The sequence below is a fragment of the Bidens hawaiensis genome, unplaced genomic scaffold (genome assembly GCF_021521415.1).
Source record: "Bidens hawaiensis isolate Kalapana, Puna unplaced genomic scaffold, B.hawaiensis_p1.1 tig00025723_1, whole genome shotgun sequence".
Lineage (NCBI taxonomy): Eukaryota > Viridiplantae > Streptophyta > Magnoliopsida > Asterales > Asteraceae > Bidens > Bidens hawaiensis.
The window spans coordinates 100,733-127,521 of NW_027494112.1; the positions used below are offsets into that span (position 1 = coordinate 100,733).

Below are 26,789 nucleotides of genomic sequence, written 5' to 3' on the forward strand. Positions count from 1 at the left end.
GAGTAAATAATAAAAAAATAATACGGTATCTAACCGAGTCAACTGTACTGAAGTAGGGGGCCTTTTAAAATGGAACCAAAATTGGTGAATTCAAAACCATACTTGGAGCCTTTGAAGGTGGTGCATTTTTTTAGGTCTGTTTGCCAATGGAAAGAAATTTTCTGGCCATTGTCCACATGCTTGATTTTTGCGTCACTGTCGGCTAGTGTGGGCCTAAAAATGAAGTAGCACTCATTCTCTCGGAGATGTTCTTCAAACTTAGGAAAGAAAGTTTTGAAGACGCTTGCCTGCATCTTTGTTCCCTGAAAGTTTATGTAGTTGAAACTGCTGAATATTATAAAAAGAAAAAAAAATTTGGTAAATATTTACCTCCTCATCCATTATAATCATTTCGATCGACCAAATTTCGTTAGGTTTTCTCCATAGTCTAACAACTAGAACTTTGATTGTATAGTTTGTCTTGGTAGCATCAAGTTCCCTAAGTTTGATCAAATTTTTTGGCTCCATGTTTTTGTGTATTAGAGTCATTGATAAAAAAAATGTGTTTCGTAAGTAATAACATATAACAAAGTATACAAATTAAAGGGAGAGACTTATTACTATTACCGTGATAGTTAGATCGTCTTCGATGGTGATAGTGATGAGGGTGGATTGTTATTAAAGAATATATAGCAAATGCAAACAGAATAATTTGATATATATAGCAAACATATTCTTTTTATGTTAACAAAAATAGAAGAAATATAAAAGTTAATAACCAATCTGGGGTCTTGATTTCCGTTAGTTATTATTTTCCGTAATTAAAAGTATTAGAAATGGGTTAAATACAAAGCAAAGTCAAACATAATATTTTGATATATATGCCAAACATATTCTTTTATGTTTACAAAAATAGAAGAAATTTAAAAGATAGTAACCAATATGGGGTCTTGATTTTCCTTAGATATTATTTTCCATAATTAAAATTATTAGAAATGGGTTAAATACAAAACAAAGTCAAACAGAATATTTTGATATATATGGCAAACATATTTTTTTACGTTAACAAAAATAGATGAAATTTAAAAGTTAGTAACAAATATTTATAAAAATTTGATATTTTGATATATATGGCAAACATATTCGTTTATGTTAATAAACATATTCTTTTATGTTAAAGATAAATAACATATACTTGTATTAGTGATATAACATCTATGCATTAATAACAAACATCTTAATCGAAATTCACAATATTGAAGAACATTTTGTTAAAACAACGAAATCGATTTAGGGTTTATATAAATAATTAACGAACACAAAATGTACAAAGATTTAAAACATTTGTTGTAGCATTCTTTTTTGGGGATGCATGTGACCACACCAGAGTTCAGTTGAAGCTGACAAGGATCTAAAACTTAGAATTTGCTACTCATAAATATTCGATTAGTCATTTGTATAGTATTAGTTCGCATCATGAGAAAAGAGGGATGACAGATTAATATAACTTGAAATAGCTTAATTATATAAGTAATTAACGAACACCAAAGATGACGCTTATTAATCAATTAATGCCAAAGTACATAATGAAATCGATTTGGTGTTGATAAATAATTAACGAACACCGAATCAAATGAGAAAGCAACAACTATAACATACCGGCTGTCCGAACATGTTGCTGCAACACTGGAGAAGTGGAATCGATTAATGCCTAAATATATAATCAAATCGATTTAGTGTTTATATAAATAATTAATGAACACCGAATCAAATGAGAAAGCAACAACTATAACATATTGGCGGTCCGAACATGCTGCGGTAACACCGGAGAAGTGGAATCAATATCGGTTAATGCCTAAATATATAATCAAATCGATTTAGGGTTTATATTAATAGTTAAAGAACACCGAATCAAATGAGAAAGCAACAACTCTAACATACCAGCGGTGGCGGTGGCGGGTGCGGTGGCGGTGGTGGTGGCGGGTGCTGCAACACCGGAGAAGTGGAATCCAGTGAGAAAACGGGGGTGGCGATGGCGGTGGCGGGTGCGGGTGTGGCTGCAACACAGGAGAGGAGACGAATAGAGATGAAGGCATTCCATAGCCTGATTACACCAGTCAGGAGGAGACGAAGGATGAATTAGGGTTTGTTTGAAAGATAGGCGTTCAACACTGGTGGTAACAATTAGAATCGGACCGGGTTTATGAAAATGGTTTGTAAATGGATTGTGGACATAGGCGGGAATGGATGAGTGAGGGTGGGCTAAATGAATGACACGTGGCTAGAGGAAAGGTTTATTTATTTAGTAGTATAGATGATTGACAAAATTAAATACAAGTGTAAGTGTCTTCGAGCATGATGTGTATCCTGCTCGACTATACTTCAGTATGCAGGGTATGCTTGATGAGTGTCTTCGAGCATACTTTATTTAGAATATTTTCAGAGAAAATATTCTCCTCCAATAGACTTCATTCTTCTTGACTAATCCTTGCTTTGCTCGAACTAGTCCATTGAGCAAGCTCATTCTTCTTGATGCCTTCAATCTTGTCTTATTCAGCAATCTTTAGCATGCTCGGATGTAAATCTTGCTCGGGAGATTGAACCATGCTCGTAGTCCATGCTTCGAGCATATGACATCTTCTTATTGCATCCATGCTCGTCACCATGTGCTTGGACATCCTGTGCTTGTAACACTTTGTTAAAACTTGAATGATCATGTTGTTTGCTCGATTGGCAATCCATACTTGATAGAAGAACACTCTTGCTCGTCGAAGTGTAGCTTGCTCGAAGCTTTAACACTTAGAAGAATCATGCTCGATAGTTTAAGCTTGCTCAAAGTAGTAAAACCATGCTCGATAGTTTAAGCTTGCTCAAAGTCCATACTTAGCCGTTTCCTGAGGAGGTTGAAAAGATTCCAATCTTCCTTATTGAAAATCAAACCCAACAATCTCCTCCTAGACTGGAACAAACTCAGATGCACCCAAACACACCTGCACAGAGTTACACATGTATCAAATATCTAAGACAATCATTTTAAGAACATGTCATTTCATTACATAAAAGGAATTTTGCCTCTTGGGCATTACACATCAAATTTTACATATCAAAATACAAGTAAAACCAAAATACAAAGATAAACAAAAAAGAAATGATCATCATTTAGTCTTTATTCTGCTCTCTCCTCCTTCTGCTCCTTGTGTCAGATTTTTCCTTTTCGAGTATAACAAGGGCAGCCTTCTGTTTGATCATATCAAGCTCCACTACATCTAGAGAGTCAAAAGGAAACTCAGCATCTATTATGTCTTGAAGGTCTTGAGGATGTATAAATCGAAGATCTTCATCATTCTTGATCACTGCAATTGTTCCTCCTGATTCATTCTTCAACGAAATTGAGTCATTATGTCTATTATAGGTGAGATGGGAAATCCTTCCATTTTGTTGAGTTTGGCTCATGCATTTCCCTTCTCATGGCTAAGCATTCCCTCAAAGTCATTCTTTTTGCTGTAGAGCTACTTTCCTGTTGAGTCTTTCTCTTCTTTGACTCAAATAGAGAGTTCTAGAGTGTGAACTTCATTTATTCTCTTCCGTCTTCTCTCTTTTTCTGCTTGGCTATGTATTTCTCTTTTCTTTTGTTTCAGGAATGGAAACCCCCTTGCAGATTGCTCCTTGATGAATTTGGAGAGGTCATTCCTTTGTTGCCCAGCAGGTTGAGTCCTATCTTGATTATCATATAGGTTGAGTTCTGCCATCTTCTTCAGCTGTTCTTCTGAAAAATTTCTCAAATCATCCCTAAAGATAATAAGAGTCTCTTCTTTGTCTTCAGTGATCACCCTTAAGGTCTTGAATCTTTTGTCAAAGTAGAAATTTGTGGGAAAATTCAAATTTCTTGGATGCTCAGGCCTCACAATCTCAGACCTTGTGGGTTACGACTTGTACTGACATGTTGCTTCTTCTTCGCTTCTTCCAATCTAGCCTCTTCATACCATATCTTGATTGTCTCGTCAGATTATACCATGAGTCTTCCCATATTAGCACCCTTTTTGTGTAAGGCACTCATCATTTCAGCTCTGACTAACTCCTCCATTCTTCTTTTGTCTTCCTCCAATTTTCTCTGAGTCTCCAGATACATTCTCTGCTCTCTTTTGTATATGTACAGGAGTTGAGCATGAGGCATTTTGTCAAATTCTTCCTCAGTCATGCCCTTTTCCATCACTATATCTTTTAACGTTTGGACTCTTTGTGGGTCTTTAAACCACTCTCTAGCTTCAGCCTCTTTCTTTTCATATTCCTCCTTCTCCTTCTCCATCTGCAGCCTTACCTTCTTTTCTCTTTCAAGAACAACATTATTCTTTTGAATTTTGTGAGAATCTTTAACACTTTTTACTTTTCTTTTCAATTCATCCAGAGAAAGTTTGATTAAAGAATTGTATTCAAAGCCGTGTACTTGCAAAAATTGAATTTCTTTATGTTTTGCTTTGATTAACTCATATTATGTGTCATCACTTACCCTCTTCTTCTTGTTTACCCTTTCCACAAAGTTTGCAATGACTACAAGAGCATTCTTGTAGATTTTTTCGATTGAGTCAAATGACTGGAGGTTCAGGAAGGCAGGCTTGTGTCCAGCCTTTATCAGAAATAGTCTCTTTGATTCCCTCTGTCTCCATCCTTCAGCTTCTTTTGCAATTTCTTCTTTTGATAATCTTTGAAGGTACTTCAAGTCATAGTCAAGGCTTATGAGATATGTTTGTCTTCATCTTCTTTATCATCATCCTTCAAACCTCTCTTTTCTTCATCATCAAGATCAATTTGTTCATCAAGATTGTGAAGGGCTCCAATCATTGGTTCTTCAAGATTGATTGACTGAGCCCCTTCAACTTCTGCAAATTTGGCCTGCCTTCTCTTGTACATTTTTACATTCACAGACTTCTGCCTTTTTGGGTTGGGTATTTCAAGTTCAGTATTTTCTTTTCTTTTTAAGGAGTCTCTTGCTTCAGTTTCATGCTCGGTTGGTTTAGTAACAATTGGTTCTTCATTCACGGTTCCTTGTTCTTCATCAGCAACTTCTTCAACAATCAGTTGAGTGGTTTGAGTTGCAGGCTCTTCCTTAACAATTTCTTCAATGATCGGTTCCTTGACATAAGTATTTTCACTCTCTTCAATAACTTCATGTATGATGGGTTCAGTAGTTTCAACCTCTTCCTCTACTCTTGGTTCGGATTGCACGCCACTGCTTAAGTTGATAAAATCTTTTTGAGCCTTTCTTGCAGCAGATACAATCTCAAGATGATGACCTTCTGGTTTATTCAATACATCTATGAGTGTTCTCATTATGACCAGTTTAACCATTGAGCTTGCAGATATCTCAATTGTATCATCTTCATAGGCTACTGGACCTAAACCGAACTCCTGTTCTTTTGGTGTTTCAGGTTCAGGTTCTTCAGTTTCAAGTTCAGTTATTACTAGCTCAGTTTGTATGGGCTCATGTTCATCATTACTTTGTGTAATTGGAGTTTGTTCATTAGTTAGTGTTGCTTTTAATGACTCCAATGCTGCCCTAATAGCTTCATCAGCTTCTTTCCTTAACCTCTCTTCTTCTGCCTCCTTCTTCCTCATCTCTATAAGTGCCTCAAGCACTTCTTGATCAATTCCATCATCCTCTTCTTCAACCAATATCCTGTCTTTTTCTTGATTTATCAATTCTATTACTTTTTGAACTGATTGAACTTCTGCTATATCTGCATCAACTATGTCCTCTTTATGTAGTATCTCATCTCCAGAACTTACCCTTGGAATGGCTTTAGGATGCAAATCTTCTTCAGTTTGAGCCACCCCTTTGCCTTTAATTTGTCTTTGGGCAAGTTGTTCAGGGGTCTCTTCTTCTTCTTCTTCTTCATTCACCTTTTCTCCAGACTCCCCCTCAACCTGAACATCTCCTTCAATAACTTCTTGATATATCATTTCAGGGACATTAGATGTTCCAGCAACTTCTACTTCAACCTCATCTTCATCTTCTTCACCTGAACTAGCATAAAGATCTTCAATCAGTTTCAGTCCTCCTGTGTCCTCAATATTCTCCCCCTGTTTTGGTGCATCTGAGGTCTTCTTAACCTCAGAGTGCTCCAGGGTTTGAATCTTCCTCAAAGCCTATTGCAAAGCTGTTTCAAGAGCCTTGTTTCTTGTTTCTAGAAATGCATTCTTCTCCCTCAACATGATGTTCTCAAACTCTAAGGTAGCATTTTCTGAAATCAAGTCATAGACATTTGGGCTGGATGGTCGTGTTTCTTGAGTAGGTTTAGGTGCTGGTTCTGATGATTGTTCAGATGTAGAGGTTTCTGGTGAGGGTATTCTGTATGGTTCAGGTTCTATGGTAATGGGCTGGGAAGGTTGAGCAGTGACAATTGGTAGTGTTTGTTTGGGCTGGTGGGGAAACAGGTGGTGAGGAAATGATTGGTTCTTGTAGTTGGGATGGAGGTGGTGACGGAATATGTGTATCATGAAGTTGTTCAGTGTCAGACAATGCAGGACTAGTAGTGGCAGGGGAGGAATGGATATTGTTATCAGCATCTTCAGCCTCAAAAGAGTCAGTATCACCATGATGTTCTTCAGGTGGTGTTGACTCTGGTGGAGTGATCTTTTGGATAGTTTCAGCAACATTTGATATTACAGAGGCTATGAAGTCATCATCGTCTATCTGCTCAGTTGCCATGTTGCTAGGACCCACAACAGGTTCATCAGTCTGTTCATTCACTTCATTATTGCCACCCAAATTCTCTACAACTTCCTCCTCATGAGCAATTTGGTCAATAACAGGCTCAACATCAGCAACACCACCTTGATTATCATTATCATCATCAACTCCATCATTCCCAGCATCTACATCATCATCACCATCTTCACTATTATCATCATCATCACTGTTTCCTGGAGTTCGAGGTACATTAATGGCACCCAATGCAGGAACAAACAGCCATGGGAGAACATCCCAATCATTATTATCAATGAATTTTCTCTTGGCATCCTTCATTCATTGACATATGTTTGGATCTTGTAGTTCCAGTACTTCTCCTGTCTGCTGTAGGTTCTGCAAAGACCTATTTATAAGAATCTATAGAAATCTTGGGTACATTAGGAATCGTTGGTTTACAGCCTTCTCAGCGTTGGAAACTAGACCATTGAAAATTAGTCTTGAAACATTAAAAGGTTGCTGATACAGAATAGCTACTGTCAAGGTTTCAAGTTCCCTGCTCAGTAAAGTCCAAGTCCCTCTCCTTGGAGATAGAGACTGGATGACATGATGAATAAGGAATCTATAAATCATCGGAAAACTCCCTTTCTGCAACTGTTCTTCTTTCACACCCCCTTGATACCCCATTGTTTCTTGAAATACTCTCAGCAATCTTGGAACAGAGTACAGTGGTTGATCTTCATGATTGTTGTTTAAGTGTAGTGCTGCTCGGATTGAAGCTTCAGTAACTTAAATATCATGATTTAACACAGAGGCCTCAATCCTCTTTCCATTCACATCGTCCGCATATGTAGCTGAGCCCCAAAAGTCGGTAATATGATTATTGTAGATCGTTGGGCTCTCAATCAAAGCTACCCTCAAGTTGGAATTAGTTAAGAAATTTAGCATAAGCTCGAGTTCCCTGTTGTCATTATCAACCTCCAACCGGGCACACATATTGTGTCTCTTTTCGAATTTCATCGCCATCAGTTCTGCAAAAATAAAAGAATAGTCAATATGAGTAGATGCAGAAACAATATTCAAGGATAGTTAGAGAAGAGTAGCGTCTTCAGTAACCTGTTCCGTAGTAATATGCGTACCTTCACAAACAAGTAAACGATTAGTAAGATAATCAATTAGAAACCCTAATTCCAAAATCGGTGATACGATAATCGAGTATCGATATCTTACCAAAGTCGAAACAGAGCTAATGGCTATTTTTCGAAGTATAATCGAGCAGTGATTGAGTATTCGAGTAAGCAGGGAATGCACGAGCAAGAGGGTTTTCCAATTAGGTTTTGAGAGGGAAAAGAAATTTGTGAAAAAGTTTCTAAGTCCCCCTTTTATACCTAATGTTTGGGTAGTACAGTACCTTTTTGTCGTCTAGTGCAGACAGTTGTCATTTAATTCAAATTTAATGTACCTCCCTTGCTCGAGCATACAGCCAAAAGAACAGCTGTATCCCACTGTACTCGAAACCATAGCACTATCCATGCTCGACGTACTTGTATGATTAAGATGTTCGAGAACCATATACTCGAGATAGGTTGCTCGAATACACTTGTGCTAGATGCCTTAGCCAAATGAAAATTGAAGTGACTTCACCTTCTCGAGTATAGGATCATGCTCGACATGGAGTGTAATCGACAGTACTTAGTAAAATTCACAGTTATGTATACTCGAGACACTCATTGCTGAATCTTACTCGACTATTCATTGTGCTTGACATTACTTAAAACTCTATCATGACAAAACATATGCTGGTGATGTAACTCCTCTTAGCAGTGTTGTAACCTATGCTCGAATGACTTAGATTACTACACCCTTTTGTGCTTGAAATACATTCATGCTCGAAATCCTTTGCAGATTTTATCCTTCCTATGTCTGTACTCGAACACTCAAAACTACGAGTCTAGCACCCAAGCATATCGATCAAGTTCCTAAGCTAGAACTCATAGACCTAGGTATCTATGACGGGTAGTCCATTGGACAACCCTTTATTGTTAAAAAAACGATATTAAAATCCTATGCTTAACACGTTTATTTTGTGGAATTAGTTGACTACGCGTACTTGTATAATTGCAGGTAGGAGGATATGGAGAACGAAATTACGAGCACATGGGCGGAAACGGTGAAGAAAACGGACATGAAACGAGAAAGTTATGAAGAAAACAAGATCATGTCAAAATCCACCGTAGCCTACGGTGTCCACCGTAAGCTACGGTGGAAACTGATGAAAAGCCTAGCGTAAAACAGAGAGAAGCCACCGTGGGATTTTTGAAGGCTACCGTAAGCTACGGTGGCCACCGTAGCTTACGGTGGACCCTGATGCAGAATATGTAACTACCATTTATAGTTCGTTTTGGGACGACTTTTGAGAGTTTTTTCATTTTTTTTCGATTGGAGAGACTTAGGAGGCGATTTTCAGGTTTTAAAACTCAATTGTGGGTTTTGTAATCATTAGAGACTTGTTTTTTATTCCTATGCACATTATAATCGAAGGAATGACGAACCGAACCATGCTCGGCTAATCTCCTTTGTGCTTCACCAAATGAACCGAAACCAACATACACAACTTTACCCACAAGTACTCCATATACTTACCCAACCTCATTAACATTACCACCATTCTCCCAATTTTTCCCTAATTTCGGACCATCATCATCTCAACAGAACCAACCCTCTCCTTATCAACAAGAACCACCCATAGTCCATACCACTTCTAACTTTCAACCACCACCACAGACAAGTTTTCAATATCAACAACCTTTGAGAACTCAAGGTATTGATTATAGTGATGGATACGAGGAAGAGTTTGAGGGTTATGAAGCGGAAGGTTACTACACGGGGGGTGATAGCGGCCAAGTAAATCAAGGGAACTTTGTGTATGCTAGACAACAACTGGCACAAGGGCAACAGTTTCAACAACAAATTCCTCAACAAGGACGACGATTTGGGCCTGTTCAAGGAGCTGCCCCACAACCACAAGTACAAGGATTTCAACAAAATCCTCAACAAGGGCAGCAACAAATTCCAAGACAAATGCCTCAACAACAGTTTCAACAATTTGTACCTCAAGGGCCAATGCAAAGGCAAATGGGCCAACCGAGAGTACCTTTGGGGGTACCAAGAAGACATCTTCAAAAAGCTGTACGGGGAATCGAAGCCCATTTTCGACCCGTTATCACATTCAACCCGTGTCCGGTAGTGATTCCTCAACGTCAAGATGGAAAAATTTTGAGGTTAGAACTAATGCGCTGCAAAGTTTACCTAAGTACAAAGGGTTAGCAATGGAAGAACCCTATTTTCATTTAGAAGCGTATGATTCTATATGCAACACGATAGGGGGACAGGGCTTTACAGCGGATGAGGTAAAATTGGTGTTGTTCCAGTTTTCCTTGGAGGACAAGGCGAAGAGATGGTTTTACACCTTGCCTTCCGCATCGGTTTATACTTGGGCCGAGATGCAACAGTGGTTTTTAGAGGAATTTTACACAACTCAAAAGGCAACGGATGCAAGACGGGGTTTAAGAAGTTTTCAACAACAGTCGGGGGAGACGTTTCATGAGGCATTTGAGCGTTTCAACATGATGATTAAAAATTGTCCTCATCATGGAATTGCTTTATGGGAGTTGTTGAATGCCTTTCACGAAGGTTTAAATCCGGAAGATGAACGGGATTTGAACGCAATCACAAATGGTACTTTTGGTACCAATTATGAACAAGATGATTGGGCGTTCTTGGAACAAATGGCTGTTACATCAAAAAGAAAGGCTCAAACGTCAAGGAGAGCAAGACCGGCTGTGACGAGACCACAAGTGCATGCGGTTGAAGATGGAGGAGTACAAGCAACAAATCAAGTAATTGATGTATGCTTGAATTGTATTGAATTGGGTCATGCGGCGGATGTGTGTATGGTGGGTCATGAACAAAGTGAAGAAGTCAATGCTATTCAAGGTCAAGGGAGAGGTGGTAGAAATTACAATATGAACTCGAATACTTACCACCCCGGGTTGAGGAATCATCCAAACTTTAGTTATGGGAATCCGACTACTCAATCCAACCCGAATTTCCAAGGGAGTCAAGGTAATTTTGTTCCGCGCCAACAATACAATAATCAAGGGAATTTAAGAGGCGGGAACAATCAAAGCTTCCAAAGTCAATTTCAACAAAAGGGAAGTGGTCAAAGTGGATCTTCGGGTCAAGGGTCATCAAGTGGGAATGAATTCATGGACATGCTAAAGATGATGCAACAAGACATGCAAAGAAGAAATCAACTCGATGAAGCGCGCATGCAAAAAGACGAAGTTCGTGACAAAGCCATCCAATCTTTGACTACTCAAATGGGTCAACTTGCAACCGAAGTGGCAGATTTGAAGAAAAACAAAGGCCAATTGTCGAGCGACACCAAGGTAAATCCTTCCCATAGATTTTCTCGTAATGTACCTATTAACCACGTTAGTGTTTTGAGAAGTGGTAAAGAGTATAAAACTGATTTATCACCGGGTTTGGTTGATAGGGTGGTTGAGGATATTATGGGTAATGAGAGTGATGATGAAGTTAAAACAAACAAACCCACTAAATATGTCATTTTTTAAAAACCGTTACACACACCGGGTCAAACCCCAAATTTAAAAAGTAAAAACACGGGAGTTGAACCAAGTGCGGTTCCATTTCCTTCGGCTTTACTTGACTCGAGTAAGAAAAACATAATTTCAAAATGGGGTCCTCAAAAAGAAGAAATGTGGGAGGTTTTTAAACAGGTAAAAGTCAACTTACCACTCCTTGAGGCAATCAAACAAGTACCCGCTTATGCAAAATTTTTAAAAGAATTGTGTACTCAAAAGAGGCAACAAAAAGTGCCTAAACAGGTTGATTTGACTGAGCGGGTAAGTGCGGTTCTAAAAGGGGATCTTCCTCCAAAGCTCAAAGATCCAGGAACGCCATTAATAAATATACAAGTAGGTGATTTTCAAATGTCGATGGCGTTATTAGATCTTGGAGCGGGAGTAAGCATTTTACCGGGGGGTTTATACGACCAATATGACTTTGGTCCATTAAAACGGGTTGAGACAACGGTTGTTTTAGCAGATTTATCTCATAAAATTCCCCGAGGGATTGTACGGGATGTTATAGTAAAAGTGGAAGAGTTTTACTATCCGGTTGACTTTTTTGGTTTTGGACTACTCATCGGTTGATCCGACTCAACAAAAAGTTATCTTGGGTCGACCATTTTTAAACACCGCCCATGCTATTATTGACTGTAGATCGGGTACGGTTGATATGGCTTTTGGAAATAGAAAGATGAGATTAAATGTTTTCACTAACGTTTCTAATTCTTTATGTGATGATTAGTGTTTCATGGCAGACATCGTTGACAGGTGTGAACCGCATGAGTATGAGGAAGATGCTTTGGAAACATGTATTTGTGATTTTTCTGAACAGGTACACATTTTTGCTTTGAGGATGGAAGAGAAAAATCAAGAAGTGTTGGCGGCGAGAGAGGGACGACTGCCATGGACTCATCAAATTGAAAGTTTACTGGTAGAAATCAACTCGGATACAAAACCATCTTTGGAATGTCCACCGAAACTGGAGTTGAAAAACTTGCCTAGCCATTCGAAGTATGCGTTTTTGGGAGAAAATGACACATTACCGGTCATTATTGCCTCTAATTTGGACGAGTCTTAAGAACAAGAATTGTTAAAGGTGTTGAAGATGAACAAAGCGGCTATAGGTTGGACAATTGCCGACTTAAAAGGCATTAGTCTATCCATAGTCATGCACAAAATTATCACCAACGAGGATGCAAAACCGACTCGGGAGACTCAAAGAAGGTTGAATCCAAATTTGAGAGAAGTTGTGAAGAAGGAGGTAATAAAGTGGTTAGATGCAGGAATTATCTATCCTATCTCGGATAGTGCTTGGGTAAGTCCTACACAAGTGGTACCGAAAAAAGCAGGTATACAGGTAATTAAAGATGGAAGTGGTAAACAAATCGCCACCTGATCGGTCACCGGGTGGCGAGTTTGCATTGATTATCATAAATTAAATGCCGCTACATCTAAAGACCATTTTCCATTACCTTTTATTGACCAAATTATTGAAAAATTATCGGGTCAAAAGTATTATTGTTTTTTGGATGGGTATTCGGGGTATAACCAAATTGCAATTCACCCGGATGACCAACACAAGACCACCTTCACTTGTCCATATGGTACTTTTTCCTTTAGGCGGATGCCATTTGGATTATGTAATGCCCCGGCCACTTTTCAAAGATGTATGATGAGTATTTTTTCAGACATGGTCGGGGATTCACTTAAAGTCTTTATGGATGACTTTTCAATTTTTGGCCCAACTTTCGAGTCTTGTCTCAATGATTTAGAAAGAGTTTTGAAACGATGTGTTGAGACAAACTTGGTTTTAAGTTGGGAGAAAAGTCATTTCATGATTCAAGAGGGTATTGTGTTGGGTCATGTAGTTTCAAGTAGGGGAATGGAAGTTGATCAAGCTAAAATAAAAGTAATTTCATCTTTGCCACCCCCCCGAAAAATGTCAAAGGGGTGAGATCATTTTTGGGACATGCCGGATTCTATAGGAGATTCATTAAGGGTTTTAGTGCAATTGCAAAACCCTTATGTAATCTCTTATTGAAAGATGTCCCCTTTGAGTTTACTGATGAATGTTTGCAAGCTTTTGACAGCTTGAAGGAGAAGTTAGTGGAAGCACCCATTTTACAATCACCAGATTGGTCAAATCCGTTTGAAATAATGTGTGATGCTAGCGATAGCATGGTTGGAGCGGTATTGGGCCAACGAGTGGATAAAAAGCCGGTGGTGATATATTATGCGAGCAAAACCTTATCCGAGGCACAATTGAATTACACTACTACCGAAAAAGAGTTACTTTCAGTGGTGTATGCCTTGGAAAAATTTCGGTCATATATTTTGGGAAGTAAAGTTGTGGTGTATTCTGATCATAGCGTGGTCCGATATTTGATGGATAAAAAGGATGCAAAGGCGCGTTTAATTCGGTGGGTATTGCTTTTGCAAGAGTTTGATTTGGAGGTTCGGGATAAAAGGGGTGTGAAAATGTAGTGGCGGATCACTTATCCCGAATTCCATTAGAAGGTGTTGATGACACAATGGAAATAAATGAACGGTTTCCCGATGAACAATTGTTAGCCGTATCGACTGCACCGTGGTATGCTCATTTTGTGAATTATTTAGCCACGGGGGCTATTCCAAGTCATTGGGAGAAGAAAAGAAGACAACGGTTCATGGCCCAAGTGAAACAATATATTTGGGATGAACCGGACTTGTTTAAGATTGGTTCGGATCAAGTGATAAGGAGGTGTATTCCCGATTCCGAAGTTTTGGAAGTGTTGACTCATGCACATACATCGGCGTGTGGGGGTCATTTTAGTGGTCAGAAAACGGGTTATCGGGTTCTTCAATGTGGGGTTTATTAGCCCACCATTTTCAAGGATGCAAGTGAGTTTGCTCGACATTGTTTAAATTGTCAAAAGATGGGTAGTATATCGAAGAGAGATGCAATGCCATTGCAACCAATCTTGGTGGTAGAGATTTTTGATATATGGGGTATTGACTTCATGGGCCCGTTTCCAAATTCAGATGGGTTTTTATACATATTGGTTGCGGTTGATTATGTATCCAAGTGGGTAGAAGCGGTAGCTACGACAACTAATGATCATTCGGTGGTTGGCAAATTCTTTCAAACGAACATTTTTGCTCAGTTTGGTATCCCGCGGGTTATTATTAGCGATGGTGGGTCACATTTTAAAATTTTCAATTTTGGGAAACTCTTAAAAAGATATAATGTGAATCACCGAATTCCTACTCCTTACCATCCGCAAACGAGTGGACAAGTCGAAGTGTCCAACCGAGAAATAAAGAAATTTTGATGAAGACGGTGCGGGTTGATAGAAAGGATTTGTCATCCAGGCTAGATGATGCGTTATGGGCATATCGGACCGCTTACAAAACTCCCATTGGTACAACTCCTTATAGGTTAGTGTATGGAAAGGGTGTCGTTTACCAATAGAGTTGGCACATCGGGCGTTTTGGGCGATAAAGAAGGTTAACGCGGATTACAAGGAAGCGGGCGAGTTAAGAAAATTGAAGTTGAATGAGATTGAAGAAATCCGGGATGAGGCCTATGAATGTGCTTTCGTGTATAAAGATAAACTGAAAAAGGTTCATGATGCAAAATTGAGGAAGAGGATTTTTGAAGTTGGTCAAAAAGTGTGGTTGTATAATTCAAGGTTAAAGTTGTTTCCGAGAAAACTTAAAAGTAAATGGATGGCCCGTATGATTACACGAGTGGGTCGGTTTGGAGATGTAGAGATAGAAGATGCTCAAGACCAAACGAAACAAGTTGTAAACGGACATCGACTTAAACCGTATTTGGAAGGAAAAGACATCAACATGCTCGACGTTGATGAGGTGAGCTACATCTTGCGTTCACCGGATGAGGTAACCAACTAAAAGGCCCAGGTTTGTTGTACATTTTAGTTTAGTTTATTTTAATGTGTCTTTGGGATTACCGTTTTTGTCTTGGACTATTTTCGAGTTAAGTGTGGGAAATTCTTTTGAATTTTCTTTAACCCGATGTTGGGGAGAACTCGGATTTGTCGTGGGGGGTAGGGTAATCCCGTTTTTGTTTTTGTTTTTCCGAGTAATGGTCCGTTTTTGTTTTTGATTTTCCGATTAATTGTCTTTTTTTTGTTGCGTGTTTAAAAAAAAATAAAAATAAAAATAAAAAATATATTTTGCAGGTCACATCGTAACCTACGGTGTATGCCGTAGGTTACGGCGGAGTACAAAAAGCCTACGCTGGCTAAACTCTGCCTTACGGTAGGAATTTGTGCCTAGGGGCCACCGTAGCTTACGGTGGACGCTGGGCTAGCGACCCGAAATTTGAAAAAAAAAATATTTATATTTTGCATATTATCTAAAACCGGGTTCTTTGTGTTGTTCACCACACACTTCACCATTATTTTCATCATCTCTCAAAACATCAAAACCCTAACACATTACTTCAATCCACCATAATTCTCTCATCTCTCAACCAAATCAAGTGTTTTTTGGGTCTATCTTGGTTAGAATTTCGCAAGGAATTCAATTGTGTGCTCGGTTTGTGAAGAATTTCAAGTTTTGTTGGTCGATGTTGGACAATTTGGTCCGACAAATTTTGGGTTTATTTTGAAGCTTTAGTCATCTTCCTCTTCTACAACATTAAGAATGGGTCGAAAAGGGAAGGAACCTGTTGGGTCCTCTAGTAATCCTGCTGAACAACAGAAAAGAAGAAGACTGGTAGTAAGAGATGAGGAAGAAGATGAATTTGAGGAATATGAGGCAAGGAATGAAAAGCCGATCTGGAGATCCGGCTCATTGGCGGATCAACCGATTGAATGGCAAGCCGAGCTATTTCATGAACAAATGAACTCGTTAAGGCAGCTAACAGATGCGTTTATTTGTGAAAAAGAGGTGAGGGAAGTGGATTTTGGTCCGTTTGGGGTCACAGATAAGTTCCGAGCGTTGGGTTGGGAAGCGGCCTTAAAGTGTTATGATAGAGAGTCAACTAACTTGTTTGATAGAGAGAGACAAGAATGGCTGGCTACGTTGAAACGGGTTACAGGTACTCATCCGTCAAAGAATAAGTTAATTGGTATGGTGAACGGGATTGAGGTGGAAATGTCATTCGATAGTTTAAAACGTATAGCGAAGTTTGATAGTAAGCCGCACAACCAGTATATGTGTCCAAGTTTAGACGATTTCTATTATGCACCAGAGAAACACCCAATGTGGAACACCATGTTGGATTATTTGTTTTTGCCCGGAACATATGCCAGGAAGTTGTACCGAAAAAATTTGAAGATAGAAGCAAAGTTGATGTTAATGATAAGCATCAATAATGTCATTCCACGACGAGGTGACAGGATTGAGGTACGGTATCCGGAGGTACCGATTTTATACATGTTGTTATGCGGATCACCGCTTGTTCCATACCGTTTACTAGTAATGAGTAATATCTGGATAAGCCGAAACAGTGTGGATCGGAAAATCATACCTCACTGTCGACTGATCACGGCGCTGTTAAAGAGGTATGGGGCAATTGGTGAAGGTTACAAGGGTTCCTATAAAAAGTTTAAACCATTCGATATTACACTTTTGGGGTTTGGGTGGACATACTCACAATTTGAACGATATCATAAGCTGAAAAGTGATGGAAGGAGATGGAGAGTATTGAAAGTAGATGCAAGGCAATTGGGTGTTAATGAAGAAGATGATCCCGAAAGTGAAGAGGAAGTAAGTGGTGATGAAACTTACCAAGATAATCCGCATGTAACTCACATGGGTGCGGGTCAGACAGGACCAAGTTGGGGGGAGTATCAATCGGGTGCTTAATCAGGTTATGTGGGAAGTGCCTTTGGGTATGATTCATATGGTAATAATTAGACCCACATGGGGTCGATGAGGGAGGTAGTAGAACGGCATAGGCCCTCGACATATGGGAATTGGTCGGAAGAGTCACGTGCTCTATTTGACCATCAGACTTTCATGGGGGCCCAGGCTGAGCTGGCCGAAAAGGAGATGCATGATCGTTTGGAGATGTGGAATCGTGCTCAAGTTTATGGGCGAGAGCACGAAATAAATATGAGGTATATGGATGACAGAAATAGACGCATACATGATCAGTGGCACGCGGGGGAACCAATTGTGCCGGATCCACCAAGTGTGGATTACACGACTCTACCACCGTTTGACGGGTCCGTGCGCTACCCCGAACCGCCCTTACACCATTCCATGGGGGTACCACCAATGCAGGGCATGGCAACACCACCACCATCGACAGGAGAAGGAAGTAGTAACAGCAGCGGGGCTTTCAACTGTAGTGAATTTTCGGACTTCATGACGTCCATTTTTGGGCCGCCCCAACCGCCGTACTATTGATCTCCTCTTCATATCAGGTGAACCCCATTTTGTTTATTATGTGCATTAATTGCCTTTTGCTAGTTTTTATTTTTAAATTGTAGGTTTTGTTTTAATCTCTTCGAACCATACATTGGGGACAATGTAACCCAAGTGTGGGGACGAGGGACTTTTTCGTCTTGTTCAAAATTGGTAAAAAAAAAATTAAACTTTTGTGTGTGGTTCAAAAGATGTGTTGAGATAAAGGTCACTTTTCATGGTTATAATTTCTCTGTGTGAGTATTTCAAAATTTTTAAAGGAAATGGTATTTGATTTTCAGCCAAGAATGACATGCTTTTGATTATTTATTTCGCGTAACATGCCAGTAACAAATGTTGGGTTGGAACTTTGTACCACGGGTTTTCATAGTTGGCATTAGTTGAAGATAGCAGTGTGACCCTTCTTGTTAGAACTTGTGTAATGAATGCGTTCTGAGACCTTAGCTTGGCACTAGCACAAAAATGATAGAGGCATTTAGGTATAGCCTCGTCTAGATGAGTGCGAGTGTGGGTTTCGGGGGTTGGGCCTCATAAATTATACATATGAGCGTGGTTAACGAGAGGGGCGGGGGGTTGGTTTCCTTAGAAAACAATTTTGGACTTATTCTTCTTATTCAATCAACCCCGATGTTAAATTGCGAGATGATCCGGCTTTAGGTTATTTCTTGTAATTGTATTATCATTTGGAAAGTGAGTTGGGTATTTGATATGATGTTTATTAGAAGGTTGTTTATTGCAAAAAAAATAAAAAAAAAAAGTTAGTCGTGTATATAGTTGTTATTTTATTTCTTAGGTTTTCTTAGAATTTATGTAATAAGCCGGATCGAATCGTTGAGCTACTTTCGACATTCCCATTTCGTACCCGAACACTTGGCCCCGTTACAACCCATAATAAGACCTCTTGATTTATGCGAATGTCTATGCATTCATTAGGTGGAGGTTCGATAGTTACACAAGCTTATTATAGTAGATTGGCACACGTGCATTTGGGTGGACTAGCACATCATGCTAGCTTTGAGAAAAGTTATTAAGTGGAAAGTTCAAGAGGGGTGTGTTGCGTGAAAGAAAAAACAGGAAACGTGTTAGGTTTGGTTGAATTTCTAGGTTTGATAAATAAACGCGTTAATATTGCAAGTACGAAACATGTGAGAATAGGGTATGATTTGGGACCTTAATCGAGATGCGTTTTGTTGAATGAGTTAATGTTTAACTTTGATGATTGAGTTGCTTGAGGGTAAGCAACGGGTAAGTGTGGGAATGTGACGGGTGGTCCATTGGACAACCTTTTATTGTTAAAAAAACGATATTAAAATCCTACGCTTAACACATTTATTTTGTGGAATTAGTTGACTACGCGTACTTGTATAATTGCAAGTAGGAGGAGATGGAGAACGAAATTACGAGCACATGGGCGGAAACGGTGAGGAAAACGGACATGGAACGAGAAAGTTATGAAGAAAACAAGATCATGTCAAAATCCACCGTAACCTACGGTGTCTACCGTAAGCTACGGTGGAAACTGATGAAAAGCCTAGCGTAAAACAGAGAGAAGCCACCGTAGGATTTTTGAAGGCTACCGTAAGCTACGGTGGCCACCGTAGCTTACGGTGGACCCTGATGCAGAATATGTAACTGCCATTTATAGTTCGTTTTGGGACGACTTTTGGGAGTTTTTTCATTTTTATTCGATTGGAGAGACTTAGGAGGCGATTTTTAGGTTTTATAACTCAATTGTGGGTTGTGTAATCATTAGAGACTTGTTTTTGATTCCTATGCTCATTGTAATCGAAGGAATGACGAAACAAACCATGCTCGGCTAATCTCCTTTGTGTTTTCCCTCGGATTGTAAGGTTTCGTATTGTTTGTTGATTGAATATTTATGTCTTTGCTGAGATAGTAATTTAATCTTATTGATTGCATTATTATGATATTCGTGTATTGATTGATAAGTTGTTAGTTTTTTAAGTTCGTGTTCTAATCTGTCAGTTCTCGGTGCCATAGGCAATCAGGATTAATCAGGTGGAATTCGGGGTTGGATAATCCAATTGGTTTTTGAGTGATTGCCTTGCGTTTATTAATCCAAGTACTTAGTCTTCAATTACCACAATCATTTGCATATTCATGAATTATGTTTTTATAATTCGTCTCAGATTAAACGTTTATATTAACATTCATTGAAACCTGAAACCGAGGGATAGCATATCCTCTCATCTTTGATTGAAAAATCGTGTCAAGTGTTTTAATTAATTTTGCTAATCAAACCAAACAACCAAATCTTTGAATTTATTTTCTGCAAATTAGTTTAAGTCAGACATTCGATAAAACTACTAGTGAACGCACTTTCCACAAACTCCCTGTGTTCGATACCTGCTTACCGCTATCTAATTAGTAGTAATCAGTTTATTTTTGAGTGAGTCTACAACCTCACGTCAATCTAGCACACAAGTTTGCTCGAAATACTTAACATCTCGTATCTTTCAATTTCCTTTGCTCGAATACTTAGGTCTAAGTATCCAACATGCAATCATGCTCGAAACACATAACATCGAATATCATATCATAGCAGGTGCTTAAAAATAAGATGCATGCTCGAAATACATAGATGAATCTAACAGTTGACATAGTATACTAGAAGCAATATAATCACACAAACAAGCACAGTTTCTTTACTCGAAACACTTAAATGCTTTTCAATTTAGACTGTGAAACCAACACATCATATGTCTATCAGTCTAGACATTTTTACTGATAAACTTTGCTCAATTTGCAATTTTGCAAAAAAGATAATCATTTTGGACATTGAACTGACATAAGCAATTAGTTTAAGGTGAAATAAGAGATCAAATTTCCGTTGAATATTTCTTTAAAACATTTTATAGAAAGATCTCAACATGGGATCAGATTGTTTAAGGCAATTTCACACCACTTCATGGTCAGTGTTATTATGACTTAAGCCAGGTTAACAGCAGGTATACTTAGCATAATTTTCATTGCTTTTCTGTGATACATTTTAATGTTCAATTAAGGCATAAGTTGGGAATGGTTATCACTATATTTTCAGGTTGCCTTCTATGTCATTGTCACTTCTAATGACCTTCACCTCCTTGTCAAGTAGATTTTCCATTCTGATCAAACATCCTTTGATCAATTCAAGTGTTTCATCCTTTGTTCCCAAGAAGTAAACCCATGTGAATCTTGAGTAGTCATCAGTGATGACTAGACAACATCTTTTCTTTCCAATGCTTGAAACACTCACAGGATCAAACATATCCATGTGGAGTAATTCCAATATCTCATCAATTGTATTGATCAGTTTGCTCTTATGAGAGGATTTATGTTGTTTTTCCTTGAGGCAAGATGTGCATTTTTCTTCAACCTTAAATTCTCTTATTGGAAGGCCAACAATATGTTCACCTTTCTCTAGCTTCTTCATATACTTCAAGTTGACATGACACGTCTTCCTATCTCACAACTTAGTCTCATTTTCAGTGGCTTTAGAAAAAAAGCATGAATTGTAACATTCGTCAAATTTCAAACCTGAAAACCCGAGCCGTTTAAAATTATATATATATATATATATATATATATATATATATATATATATATCTTTATTTTTTTTTCTTTTGCTTCCTTGTTTAACTAAAAGGATGAATTATTGTTATTATTTTATTTAATCATTACTGTTTTTAGTTCATCACGCGAGTATTTTAATCATGAAGTCATTATCCATATTTTTCGAACTGAAAATCCTTTAACTATGGTAGTGTTAAAATTTATAAATGCTAATATGAATTTTATAAATCTGAAAGGGTTATATTTTTAAATATTTGATTTCATATAAGGGTATAGTTGGAGGGCTGTTATGTCAAATTGAGAAACTTAATTTATGTCTTGTACGTGACGTTGTCATGTCTTTATGGAAACAACCCCGGTCACCTCATCGATCCATAATGTTATTACGTCGCCGCCGCCACAAGTGAACTCCGGCCAAACCGTTTAAGTCGTCGATTAGACCACCGCTCGAGGTAATTATTATATTAATTCTGCTCGTCTCTGTTTTTCCGAATGAAAGCTTACGTTTATTTTTCTATTTTTATTATTATTATTTTTTTTTAAATTGAAAACATTAAAAGCAAATTTTGAAACTTCAATTTGGTGTGCGTTCTCGGAATTTATCAAAGCCTGTTTTCTTGAAAACTTATTCCCTCTGTTTTAGGTCACTATTAACCAAAATGCAAAAATTATTTATCCATAACTGTATTATATTGTATGTAGTGGTATGAGTTTCTTTCAATTAAATATTGTATTTTATTTTATTTATTTATTTTCTTTTTGATAAATAGCTAACCAAACTTGGTTCTGCTCTAATATTTAAATATTAGATAACTATTATTAATATCATTATTATTTTAAAGTGTAAGTCTTATAAATATGAACAAATATAATAAGACTTTAATGAACAAATCGTATGTGAATAATAAGGAACTTGAACAAAATTATGTCTTTTATTTATTAATAAAAATTGTGCGGATATTTTGAAATTATCGGGTCTTTCAAAATAATTTATAAATTATGTCATCAATTCTTGTTATAAATAGCATACAATATTGTTTTACATGTAAACATTTCAAGAATTTTCGTACAACCGTTAAGGTAAATTGAAGTATAAATGGTAATAATAAATACAGGTTTTGCATCAGTTACTTTTAGTTCAGGGATTTCACTTATTCGGATATTGTTATTGGATTAGGATCACTCGTTGAACCGAACTTTATTTGTTGAAAAAAAACTTATTTTCGTTTAACTTTCTCGTTATTATATATATATATATATATATATATATAATATATATATATATATATATATATATATATTCTCTTTTATTTGTAAATCATACATAAACTTAATAATAATAAATGCTAATAATAATAATAATAGTAATAATAATAATAATAATAATAATAACCATAATAATTATGATAGTTAAACTAATAATATATAAATTAAAATTTTACTTGAACCCATAGAATCTCAAATACGTCATAACTCTTGTTATTATAATTATTTCATATATAATTAATTAATATATCATTAAGAATTAGGCCATTTTTGTTGACGTACCTCGAGGAGCGCAATCGTTTTCATCCTAATTTTATCATCATATCAACATTTATTCCACCTGTAAAGTAAGTAACTCACATCCCCCTTTCTACCATTTTATATTTTGGGGGCGTTATGCGTTCACATTTTTATTTCACACTACAATTCCATTATTTGCGTTATATGGTATTGCTCAACTAGTTATATGTGCAAATGTGACTAGGTGTTTATTTTATGTTTGGTGGTTGGTATCTCATCCTCATCCACATCCTCATTAGTATGATCATACGCCGTCGAAGTAGCTCGCTATCTATGTGATTCGAGTGAAAAGACAATTCTTATATTTATTGTTATGCTAGTTGTTATAATTCATATTTATCGCAAGGAATTGTCATTTTAATATTATATATATTCAAAAACCCTGATTACTTGCTCAACTTTATGTTTACAAACTATGTATTTTTACGCATGGCGCAAGTAGCTATATTGGATGAAGAAAACGAGTTAAAGAATAGTTGGACTTTAGGTTGCATGACGGATAAAGACATTTAGATGAAATTAAATATTTGTCAATTGTAATGTTTATTACTTTTGAGACAATGTTGTGCTTTGCGTACTTGATATATGAAATGAATAATTTAGATGTTGACACATGTATTATACTTTAGTGTCTTTTGAGCTATGATACAATTATGTCGCGCCCCGGCATATTCCGCCGTAGGTTGGGGTGTGACATGAACCACCTCTAGATGTAGCAGTATTCATTCTAAGCTCATAGAGGTTGCCGTTCCTTGGAGCCATCATCATAATCATGTCAGTTGGAATCACAAATTCAGGCTTTAGGATTAGACAGTGTTCATCATTGAAAGCCACTTTGTATCCTTTGTCACAAACTTGAGAAATGCTGAGTAGGTTATATTGTAGTCCTTCAACATGAAGCACATTCTCAAAGGATACCTTGCCATTCGTGAGAGTGCCTCTTCCTACAATCTTCCCTCCATGTTGATCACTCCCAAAAGCAACTAGACGTTCATACTTTCTTTCATAGTTGACAAGAGCTCCTCTGTCACAAGTCATATGCCTGGAACAACCACTGTCCATATACCATATATCATTACAATTTATGGACTGTTCCTGCACAAACATACATAAGAGAATCAGTTAGATTCTGAGTCACAAACTGTATCAGTTTGCGAATCAGATTCAATTGGAGATTCATCAGGAGTTGGAATTGGAAGTGGAAGTGGATCTTCATAGACTACTTCACATTCTTCATCTGAGTTTGAGTCTGACCCAACTGACACGACTGGTGACTTAATGATGTTTTCAATCTGATCAATCACACAGTCTTTCCACTCATTTAACTCCTTCTTTGTCTTCCACTGAAACCCTCTTGGTTCAAACCCTTGCTTCATCAAAAATTTCTCATCACCATTAAGAACACCAGGTCTTATTTTGGCTTTTCTTTGTCATTTGACCTTTTGTTCTTCAGTGGTTTGCTTGATTCCTTTGAATCATCTTTGATTTTTAGAACCTGCTTCAATCTTCTCTCCAATCATGTTTTCTTTTCATCACTTGAGCTGTTCTTCTCTTCATTCAAATACCTTTGATACATCTATTTGTATCCTTTCATATCAAAACCACAAACCACATCTGGCACAACAAACTTATCTTTCTCAAACCAGCAGGAATCTGTATGATGACCATAAGCATCACATTTTTTGCACCACACCTTGGCATAACTTCCCATATCTTCAAGCAATTTCTTGTCTTTGGTTCTATCACTTGGCTTGGGAAAGCCAAAGCCTAGGGATGTCTTTGGGCACAAGGAGTTGCTAAAATCCATTTTGATTAGCCTATTCACATCAGGCACTAAAGGAGATTTCTCCTTGACAAACACAATTGGCTTCACTTTAGATGGTGATCTTGAGGAGCTTCCTTCTGGTTCATTAGCAAATCTTCTCATAGGCACATAATCCACATCCCCAATATCACACAGTTCATGATTGGAGTAAACTAGATAAATTGGCGGATGAGTTTGATCATATGTGGACTTCTTTGGTACATCATTCCTTTTCTTGATTTCTGAATGAGGTCGGGCACATATATCAAACACCACATGCTCTCTTCCCATCTTCTCCAAGTTCTTTTTCATTTTGAGGGTTATTTTTTGCAAAATTGGAATCTTTTCATCATTCTTTTTGCTTGATCCCTTCTTCTTTTTCTTTCCTTTTGATGATTTGGTACTGCCACAGCTGCAAGTACTCTCCTCACTGGAGTATTCACTCCATTTCTTCTTCATATCATCATTCTTTGCAACCTTCTTCTCCTCTGATTTCTCATTTTTCTTCATCACAAACTCTCCCTCTTCATCAACAATCAAATTTTCATATTGTTTTACAAACTCAGTTCCATCTTCAAAAACATTCTTAAATTGTTTCAAGTACTCATGCCTGCTCTCTTTGTCTACTCTTAGTGGATAACTATTACAAAAAGGTGGTGGAACCTTCTTGTATTTCTCTTCATCTGTCATTTTGTCCACGAATCCAACTATATTTCCAGTAGATACCATGTTCTTCAGGAATTCCATTTGAATCATCAATTCAGCATTCTTAAGCTTCTCATCAGCATACATCTTTTTCAGTCCCTCAATCTCAATAGTCATTCTTGATTGAGTTATGTATGCTTGCATACAATCTTCTTCTAATCCCTTAATCAGGTTTAAGTCTCATACACATTAAGAAAGGATTTCTTTCTACCACATTCTGACTTTCTCTTTCCAATCTCTTGATTAATTTCAACGATAGTCAAAAGAATATCAGAAATAGAGATATCAGAATATACCTGTGCATTTGAAGATTCTACTTTGTCCTGCACCTTGGCCATGAAAGCAAAGTTTGATTTTTCCATCTCTTCCGCATGATTACTCCAGTCAAACTCCCTATCTTGAGGTACTCTTATGACTGCAACATTCCCTCGGTCTCTAACTTGATTCACAGTATTTGGATTGACTCTGTTCTGGTTGTTATGAATTTGTAATTGGTTATTTCTTTGAGGTTGGAAAGGTTGTTGCCAGGGTCTGTTCTGTTGTTGGTAGGGGTTTTGATTGGCCATTTGATTTCTCTGATGCTGGAAATTTTGGTTTTGATTCTGGTAGAACTGATTTTGATTAACCTAGTTTCCCACTTGCTTGGGCTGATTGCATTCTCTGGAAAAGTGACCAGGTTGCTGACAGTTGTAGCAAATTGCTTTTGATTTGTCAAACCCTATTCTATCATTCCGTCCAGAGAAGCTTGTTCTTCTTGTCATATTGTACAACCTCTTGCTTCTCACAGCTAACATTGCAGCCTGCCATTTGATGTCCATATGTTCTAATTCATCTGCATCAATTTGCTCAAGATCTTCCTTCACAATGCTTGTGTTGATCAGGTTCTTGGCCACAAAGGTATGATATGAATCAGTGAACATAGAGAATAGAGCTTGATAGTCTGTTCCATGGATTTCATTGCTTGGCATGTACGGAGGGTGTCCACTTGCTGATGAGATGTTGTCATCTTCTGTCATTTGTACATTGAACCTTGACTGACTTCCTCCATACACCGAGCCTGTTTCAGCTGGTTCTTCAATAATTGGTTGTTGCTGGTTCTTGACAGAAAGAATTGCCATTGGTTCTACAAGAGCATTTGTCACTGGGAAGCTGGGCTTATCTTCTCTGATCATGTGATTCTCAATCATCTCATGCTCAGCAGCATTTAAGAAAGCTAACACATCATCCAACTTAAAGTTGGGAAAATTGGCCTTTTCTTTGATAATTTGCTGGTTGTATACCATTCACTAGACAATGAAGATAATAGTTTCTTATTTAGGTCAAAGTCAGAGATTTGCGAGTCAGTCGTCCTAATCTCATTTACAACGACCATGAATCTCTACAGCACAGATTTCAATCTTTCGCCTTCCTTGAACTTGAATCTATCTAATTGTTGCTTCAGTCT

The 26,789-nt window shown here is 37.7% G+C and overlaps 1 pseudogene; it reads left to right on the forward strand.

The window, feature by feature from the left end:
• Nucleotides 1-8,335: 8,335 nt before the first annotated feature.
• LOC143572096 (uncharacterized) lies at nt 8,336-14,174 on the forward strand (annotated as a pseudogene).
• Nucleotides 14,175-26,789: the final 12,615 nt, after the last annotated feature.